The 9710-nt window shown below is 34.7% G+C and overlaps 1 long non-coding RNA gene across 1 annotated transcript; it reads right to left on the reverse strand.

The window, feature by feature from the left end:
* Window positions 1-3181: 3181 nt before the first annotated feature.
* On the reverse strand, window positions 3182-9642 carry LOC116725294 (uncharacterized). The gene is made up of 4 exons (XR_004340373.1): window positions 9356-9642; window positions 8775-8819; window positions 5100-5101; window positions 3182-3570 (listed from the first exon to the last, which is right to left on the reverse strand). It is a non-coding gene; the product is annotated as an uncharacterized LOC116725294 (long non-coding RNA).
* Window positions 9643-9710: the final 68 nt, after the last annotated feature.

Here is a 9710-nt window from a genome sequence, read left to right on the forward strand (position 1 = left end):
AATAGATTTTGTTGGGGCCTGCTGCTTGTTGCCTGCTTCTGTGGTCGAGTTAGTTTAAGTGTGCATCAGGTTTGACCTTAACACTTCGAAGAGCACGAAATATCACTCCATGAAAAGGACCAAATAGGTATTATTGAGCCACACACGCTAGTCACAAAAGCCTTTCTGTCTGTTATATCACTTCATGTGGGTCAAAGGTCACCTGTACATGAATATCTCTCTCTGTGCAAAAGAAATCTTTCTTTTTTTCATTATTCTGAAGCGTAAAGGCTCCCTTATAATCTATTCAGTCTGCAGACGGTTGGGATTGTCTGGTTCCCACAATCCAAATCAAAACTCTGCAAAAACACTAAATCTTACCAAATAATTTTTTCTAGTTTCTTCTGAAAATGTCTTAGTACACTTGAAATAACACAAACTAGCTTACAAGTAGCTTTTCAGCAAGAATTAGCAGCTTCTTATAAGCAAAAAATTCATTAATATTGATTTAAAAAGTACTAGTTCTCCTGGCAGATTATTTCACGTATAATATAGGAAATATGTCTTGCTATGTCTTGCTGAAAAGTTACATTTTTAGCTCTAAAAGTTGGTAGTAACTAAGAAATGTTGAGGCTTTTATTTGGAAAATTTTAAAATGCTTAGTCCCGATTCCAACATTAGATAATTGGAGCTTTCATTTCATCATATTGTATATAAATTTGAATGAAGTTTTTTTTTATTTATTTAATTTTTCTAGGAAAAAAATACTGAGATTGATTTCCAAATTTGATCCTGAAAATAGTACACCAAAATATTAATTATTGTTAGTTTCTTTTTGTCTGTGTGCGTTACTTTTATTGAGTTTATACATTTTTAAAAATGTCCTTATTTACATTGCGGCTAAAATGGCAAAACAAAATCTTACCAAGTAATTTTGTCCTAGTAAATATCTTAGTACAATTGAAATATGACAAAATTAACTTGCAAGTAACTTTGTAACAAGTTATAAAGGCTTGCTTTAAGTCAATAACTCATTATTACTGGAAAAATTGGCTGGTTATTTCACTTTTAACAAGACATTTTTTCTCATGTTATTAGTTAATTTAATTATCTGCCAGTGAAACTAATAATTTTTCATCAATATTAAGGAATTATTTACCTAAAACAAGCTTCTATGTCTTGCTGAAATGTTACTTCTAAGTTAGTTTTGTCTTATTCAAAGTGCACTAGAAACTAGATCAAAAATACTTGTCAAGATTTTGTGTTTTTGCAGTGTTGCTCAAAGAAAAATAAAAAAATAAACAAAGAACAATGGCAAAAGAAGCTGTAGACAGATGAGATTTCTTTGCTTCATCATATCCATCCTCTTCTCTAGTCTAATAAAATCAGAGCTCTTAATTAGTTTGACCCTGGCTCAGATATATGATTGATGGTGGAGCTATAAAACACATTCATCATCGCCATGGCGTTCAGCCTCCAACATACACAGACGACGGACATGTTGCTGATCAGAGCTTTATTGATGGTTGAGCTATAAACACATACACTATTAAAAACCTTGCTCAGAAAACACAAATGACTGTGATTTATCTTTATTACATTCACATCCTTATGCCAAGGACTTGTTTTAATGACACCACTCTTACATATGAGCTATGTGAATGTGAAACGTCCATTGTTTCTAATTGCTTCTGGATTTATAAAGTGATCCTGAGTATCAGTTGATGGAAGCTTAGCAACGGTGGTTTGGCATATATCTGCACTGGTTGCTTGGGACTTGTTTAATATTGATGGTAGACTGTTTTCACAGTTGGCGTCCTCCTCATGTAAACTAAAGCCAGTATCAGGGCAGACCGGCTGGAGCAATGAGAGGTAAAGCGTCTCGCTGAGGGCTGTTTTAACTGAGGTTTCTCTGTGAACGGCTACATCTTGAACACATTCATATTTGTTCCCCCACATTCAAGCTAAACCACAGTTTCTGTCATCTGCAATAATAACAACACAAGGCCACAGTTATACTAGCAGGCTTTTCAATTTTTAGGTACACTGCAAAAACATAGAATCTTACAAAGGAGGTTTTTTTGGTCAATTTTCAAGTTTTAATGTCTTAGAAGGCTGGAAATAAGACAAAAAACAACTTTTTAGCACAAAATAGGAGCTTGTTTTAAGACAATAATTACTTAATATTGATTTTAAAAAGTACTAGTTCAATTAGAGGCAGATTATTCCACTTATAACACGAAGGTTTTCTCATACGTGAAATAATCTGCCAATGGAACTAGTACTTTTTAGCAATATTAAGTATTTGTTGACGTCAAACAAGTTTATTTGTATAGCACATTTCAGCAACAAAGCTGTATATTGTAAAAACAACAAAAAAGAAAATATACAAAAAATACTTCATAAGGTTTTGTGTTTTTACAGTGTAGATAAATGTGCAGACAGATTGTGTCGCAGACAGGTTAAGATGAATGAGGTGGTACTTTTTCCCTACCTGAGTTACATGTACTCACTTACGTTTACTTAAGTAACGTTTTTGAAAAAATGTGCTTTATTTTGTATGTATTTTTACCACGCTGTACTTTTTACTTTTACTTGAGTAATTTTTTTATGAAGTATCATTACCCTTAATTGAGTAAAATTACTGGATTTTCTACCTGCTGAATGAGAAACAAACATGTTTTAACCAAAAGGTCACCAGACACAGACCTGCAGTTTTTGTCAAAGTTTCATCAGTTTTTTATTGAAAGAAACTGATTTGGAAACATTTTCTTTGCCCCGATTTTGTTATTTTTTTATTATTACATAAATTATTGTCATTTTGGTCCTTAAAATACCAAAATTTTCTCTTAACTTTATGTTTTGTTCCGTGTGATGATGTAATTTTTAAATATTAAATGATTAAAAATTTGATCAGTTACTCGGTACTTGATAATTTTTTAAAAATAGTTTCTTACTCTTAGTTGAACAATTTGTTGGACAGTTATATTTTACTTTTACTGTAGTAAAGTAAGTAGTCCAATTCTGACTTTCCCACCATTACTTAGGTGAAATGTGTGACATGCTTCCTCTTTAGTTGAGGAAGCAACTAAAGAGGAAAATAAAAAATGTGACCATTTTTTCTTTGCAATGAGAGTTTATCATTTAAATTTAAAAAGTTAGAAACAAAAATTCAACATTTTTATTTGAATACTAACAGGAATGTTCATCTGTTTTTCTGCCTTTGGCTGTGATTCATTCTGGGTGTGATTCAAATATGTACCTATTAGTTCTCCTGTGGTTAAATTGATTGTTCTGTGTTTGGAGCGCTAACCTCACCGTTCGTCAAGTTTCAACTCGCTCACATGTAACTGCCATTCTGTCACTATTTATCAGCAGAGGCTGGGAGATCTTATCTTGAAAGACGGATAGCGTGGATCGAGAGCGTCAGGCAGGCTATCAAATTTTCATCATCACTATGACTCATCTGTTGGTGTTAAAGCATGTGTAGGTGTGTTTTGCCCCATATTTGTCTTCGTATTTAGAACGCCGCTGTATTGCCGATGCCACCAAGACAGATTGATGTGTGTCAAGGCGCAGATGGCTTCAAATCTGCATAAAAAGAAAGATATTTGGTTTCAGAGGAGACAAAGCAGAGCAGAATATAATTAACTAACACACAAAGACTGGCGTGTGCAGGTTGCAGCAAGCTAAGCTGGTTTGTCTTTTATTACTTTTCTCTCTGACGTCTTCACACTTGAGTGTGACGCTGGGAGACACTAACACTGCAAAAACACAAAGTCTTACCAAGTATTTTGGTCTAGTTTCTAGTGCAAATATCTTAGTACAGTTGAGGTAAGACAAGCTAACTTAACCTCCTGATACCCGGGCTTTTGTGTGATGTGCATTTTTTATGTCTCCTTACTATTTGGGATTAGTATGGCCTAACTTTAGTTGAAATTAAATTTTAGCTTTCTATGTGCTCTTGAACTATGTCAAAACCAATGCCCTCATATGAGGACAATGGGTCTGTTTTTGCATATACATTTCCTCCTTGTCAGGACCCAATTAGCCTAAAAATGAAATTTTAGCTTTCTACAATAAGTGGTTATCTCAAAACCCAATGTCCTCAGATGAGGACATTGGGTCTATCTGTGTGACGATAAGACCATTCAATCAATGTTATTATTTACATCTGTGTTTACAAAAATGTAATGTCCTCATATGAGGATGCAGGGTCTCAGGAGGTTAAAAGTAACTTTTCAGCAAGATATAGGAGCTCATTTTAAGTAAATAATTCCTTAATATTGATGAAAAAGTACTTGTTCCACTGGCAGATAAATTAACTTAAAACATGGGAAACATGTCTTGTTATGAGGGAAATAATCTGCCAATGGAACTAAATGGAACTTTTTTTTTATCAGTATTAATTATTTGCTTAAAGCAAGTTTGTATATCTTGATAAAAAGTTATTTTTAAGTTAGTTTGTTTTATTTCAAGTGTACTAAGATATAAATGCTTGGTAAGATTTTGTGTTTTTGCAGTGTGGGATTGTATGATGCATTTGCATGATGCTATTGAGGTAATGCCATGATAATATAAGGTACCCAAGATCTCAAAGAAGACAAAAAGAATTAACTTATTATTCTGGGTGGGCTTAGTTGAAAGAGGACTGGGTGTTCAGAAGAAGAGCTGAAACCTCAGTGAAGTGATAAAATTGGTTAAAAGTTTTGTTTAATTTAGCTCTGACTGTCTCAGCTGGCTTTGTCGTTCCCATGACGTGTTTCAAAATGATCACCAAAACCGCAAGACTTTACCAGGACTAGGTTTCAAGGGAGTATTGATGAAAGGTCTCATTTATTTATGTTACGTAACCTTGGATCCAAGGTGCAGACTGCTTTCCCTCAGCGTCTGACAGCATGTTGACATTGCTGCTGCGGTTGTCTTAGTTAACAATGAAATCCTTCACCTGTGAGGTGCCAAGAAGAAACTCAAGATGATACTTGTGCTTGTCTACAGACAATATCCACATTGTGGCAGTGGATTAACGGCCGACAAAGAGAGTCTGGAGCAAAAAACTGTTTCTAGTGTTGGTATCTTAATCTAACATTGAAAGGATCAGAGACATGTTTTACAGAAACTGCTTCATTCTTCGTTTTTTTTTTTCTTTCTTAAATTCGAACCTAGCAGTTGCAGCTTATTTTTCAACGTATTTCTATTTAAGGCTTAATAGCTGGTATGTTCTAATCCCTCCTCACACATTAATCCCAACAGCATTTATCCTGCCAAAGTAATAAATCTCTGGCTGGATTAACCGTTAGCCTGACATGACACAAGTGTGCGGACTAGAGTATTAACATGTTTCTGTGTCGGATTATGGGTTAGGGATTGAATTTGTCCACACCATCCGACATAAAACCTTAAAGAAATTTAGCTTTTAGAAAAGCTTCCCGTCTAATTTGCAGAGATAGTTTACAAGAGTTGGTGTTTGAAGGTAACGTGTTGAGTTCACAGACCTGTACAGATTACAGTTTGAGGAAATAAAGGGTCATTGACTTGAAAAAGTACACAAAAGTAGCTACAAAGGCTATTTTCTAGACCAAATACTTGTTTTTAAAGGGTTGTCTGGAAGTTGAACATGAGGATTTTAGGCTATGAGGTCAAATAAGATTACAAACATCAGATTTTACATGAATTAAACATTGAATTAATTACAGAAGTCAGGTGTAAAAGTCTGTCTTCCTGTCAAATAGTGTGCTGATTTCACACCGATTCATGCAACGATTCTTAGATTAATAATGTAACAAAGTTACATTTACATGGAAGCAGGATCCAAGGTTTTAATTAGAATATGGTTTAAAGCACATGTGTCAAACTCAGGCCCATGGGTCAAATCTGGCCAATTCATTGATATTTTAACAGCTGGCGAACAGGTTTTATCAATACATTCTGGCTCAACCGGCTCTTTGAGAGCTTTCATGATTTGATTTGGCCAAAAGAGAAAATGAGTTTGACACCCCTGCCTTAAACAATCATTGGAAAACCTAAAAAAAAGCATTTTATCACGAGTATTTAGGGAATAGAATAGATTCTGACTCAAAGAAAGAAATGTTTTCTTAAATAAAAAGTTTGCATTGATCACTCTGAATGAAAACTGGACGGTTGAGATGTGCCAAAACATTTAACTTTTGCTGTGAATTTCTGGTGGGATTTTCTTCTTTATGTGGACGTTGCTCCGCAGTGTAAAAACTGCAGCACACCCTGCTTTTAATAAAATTTTATAGTCTAATAAAGTATGCTATTAATTAACTTGCCAAATCCGGAAGGGTCTGCGGTTAATATCATCTTGCACATTTCAGCTTTGCACTTAATTTAAAAGTAAGGAGAAGTAATTTAAACCCTTTGTCGCTTCATAGTCCCAAAAATCACACTTTCTTTAAGACGAATTTTTGGGGATGTCAGTCAAACTCTGAGTTGAGCCGCTGACCTTTCCCACTCAGCCTTCTGGTGACGGCCTTGATAACGTATGTGAAGGTTGGAGCCTCTCAGACAGTTCATCGCTCATATCTTCCAGCCAGAGAAAGGCAACAAATCTTTACTTGTCACCAGCCTCTTGGCAGAACTGCACACTGAAGCAGCGAGGAGTGTTTGCAGATGGCTAAGTGGCTCTTTGTACTTCTTTCTGCACACAGTATTTCATGCATCCACTTGTGCAGTTTTCTTTTTTGTTCTTCTTTTCTTTTTACAAATATCTAATCCTGACCTCAGCATCAACTTTTAAGTAAGTGCATTTCCTCTGAAGTTTGATGGCTGAAGGTCAATTAGATCGTGCGTCGTCAGAAATGATTAGGCTAAATCCTTTCAGCTTTCAGACTTCCTGCCAAATGAGCTGAGATGTAAAGCAACTACATCTTAAATCAAACTATCTTTCAACAAGTGTTTTCCCCCCTTACCAATTTCTTCACTGCAAAAACACAAAATATTACCAAGTATTTCTGCTCTAGTTTCTACTCCAAATATCGAAGTACGTTTGAAATAAGACAAAACTAACTTACAAGTAACTTTAGCAAGATATAGGAGCTTGTTTTGAGTCAATAATTCCTGTTCAACTGGCAGATTATTTCACTTATAACACAGAGAAAATGTCTTGTTATAAGTGAAATAATCTGCCAATGAAGCTAGAACTTTATTTCATCAATTTTAAGGACCAATTGCCTTAAAACAAGCTGCTATTTGTTGCTGAAAATTTACTTTTAAGTTAGTTATGTCTTATTTCAAGTGTATTATTTGCACTAGAGACTAAACTAAAAATACTTGGTAAGATTTAGCATTTTTGCATTGTTCCAATTTTCTTTCTTATCACACTAAAAGTTTCAGATCAAGATAACCTGAATAAATACAAAGCACAGGTTTTCCATTGATGATTTAATTTCAGAATGTAAAAAAAAAAAAATAGATATATAAAGCAACCCAAGCCCAGGAGAAAAAGTAAATGCCTCCCTTGTTACACCATAAATTATTTGTGGTGAAAAATAGATGAGTTCAATTTCACAAGCCACACGCAGGCATAATTACTCCAACCTGAAGAATCAAGCAACCAATTACACAGAACCCGTCTGATACAGTTAAGTAGGCTAAAAGATCTTAAAAGGGAACACATTATTCCTGAACTTAAACAAACTGAACAGAGGATAAACAGATTTACTGACATCTGTCTGGAAAGAGTTGTAAAGCCTTTACCGAGGGTTTGACTACAGTGAACCACAGTGAGAGACGTTATCTGCAAACGTCTCTCACTGAGAAAACATGAAGAATTGGTAAACCTTCCTGCAATATTCTGCAGCGCTCCTGGTTCAGGAGTGACCTAGTCAAAGTCCAGACTTTGAGATTCAATTCATAATGTTGTGGCATGACCTTAAATGGCCTGTTATTGCATCCATGCATGTCTCTAAGTTAACCTACTCAGATGTGCATTACTTTCAATCTGAATGGCTGATTTTTAATAATGTACTGAATTATTTTTCTTATATTTCAAATTTGTCCTTACTGTATAGTTTTTTATTCTTATTTTAATAATTTTTTCACCTTTCTGCAAAAACACAAGTATTTTTGGTTTAGTTTCTAATGCAAATATCTTATAAAATAAGACAAAAGATAACTTATAGGTAACCTTTAAACAGGTGTTTGTTTTAAGTCAATAATTATTTTATATTGATGGAAAAGTACTAGATCCGTTGGCAGATTATTTTACTTATAACAAGACATTTTCTCATGTTATAAGTGAAATAATCATCACTATTAAGTTATTATTGATTTGAAACAAGTCCCTATATCTTGCTGTAAAGTTATTTTTAAGTTAGTTTTGTCTTATTTCAGGTGTACTAAGATATTTTCACTAGAAACTAAACCAAAAATACTTGGTAAGATTTTTTGTTTTGCAATTTACACATTCCAACTTACCTTAACATATTTATATTATGTTACAAATGCTTGAAAACTTGTTTTTGCAAAAGGTGACATAACCAGGTATTCAGAAGGGAAGATTTTATACAGGTTGGTTGGATAGTTTTTTTTTCCCGTCTTAATTTAATAAAATTGTCATTTGAAAACAACATTTTATGTATGTTATATTTTTCTTTGTGAGAAAACAAAAACCCTAGAAGAAAATTGTAAGTGTAAACAAATATTTCAGCAAGCAGACTCACACTTCTTGCAGCAGAAGCCTGCGAATGACCAGGAAACTTCAAATTAAACAGAAAAAATATTTTTGTATGACAAATCAAAAGCTGCTTTTGCAGGATAAATATCACACTCACTGTCTTTTGATTCTTGAGATTGCTATAAAGTGTCTTGTATGTGTTCTGTAAAGAGGCAGAAGCAGTTCAGATTTTCAGTCAATGCTCCAATTAACATCACCATGGAAACCTGGGGTCAAAGCTGACAGACAGCTGATAATCAATATCTTCTCTGTATTCTGTTAACTCAAATCGTTCTCAGAAATTATTAATGGACAAAGAACAACTAACATCACATTAAAATAGACCAGAGCTGAACCATTTGTTGACATTTGTTCGTTGCTGTTTATTAATGAATTACTTTATTTTTTCGGGAAAACGTACCTGAAACTTTTTCTTACTTTAGTCCCTTTTAGTACCTTAAACGTCATTCTTTTGGGAATTCATTGGAAAAATTGCAGCAAGAAAAGCAAAACACAATTTAAAAAAAACAAACAAAAAACATTAGTTGGCTTTTTAATATTATTTTAATGTTATTAAAGGTAAAGAGTCACTTGCGGTTGCAGACCTCTCTACTAATAGCACAGTTTGTAATACTATGATTTATAGCAATAACTGCATGTATTACGTGGATGATTATTATTATTAGTGAAAAAACTCACTAATCTGCTTGTAATCACTACTTTTCCGACCTGGAGGTGGCGCTGTTTAGCCCCTCAAACATGCAGCCACACAAAGAGAGGGAGGAAGCATCAGCACTCTGAACACATTTCATTGTCCCAAAGCCTGAAGAGAGGAGAGTCACTGGCCGGAGCTCCTGCTTCCAGAAACCTCGCTTTAAAAGAAAACATTTCCTCCCCATCCTGCCGCTTTCCAACCCGCAGCCATGAAGCGGTAGCGTTGGCGCCGATCTGCAGCCGCAGCTTTTAACTGAGCGACACCTGCGCTCTCTCCCTTCCTCTGCCTTTTGTCTCGCACATCTCTGCAGCTCCCGGCCAGCAGCGCAGGAGTGGAGGA

Source organism: Xiphophorus hellerii, chromosome 9 (assembly GCF_003331165.1).
Source record: "Xiphophorus hellerii strain 12219 chromosome 9, Xiphophorus_hellerii-4.1, whole genome shotgun sequence".
NCBI classification, from domain to species: Eukaryota; Metazoa; Chordata; class Actinopteri; order Cyprinodontiformes; family Poeciliidae; genus Xiphophorus; species Xiphophorus hellerii.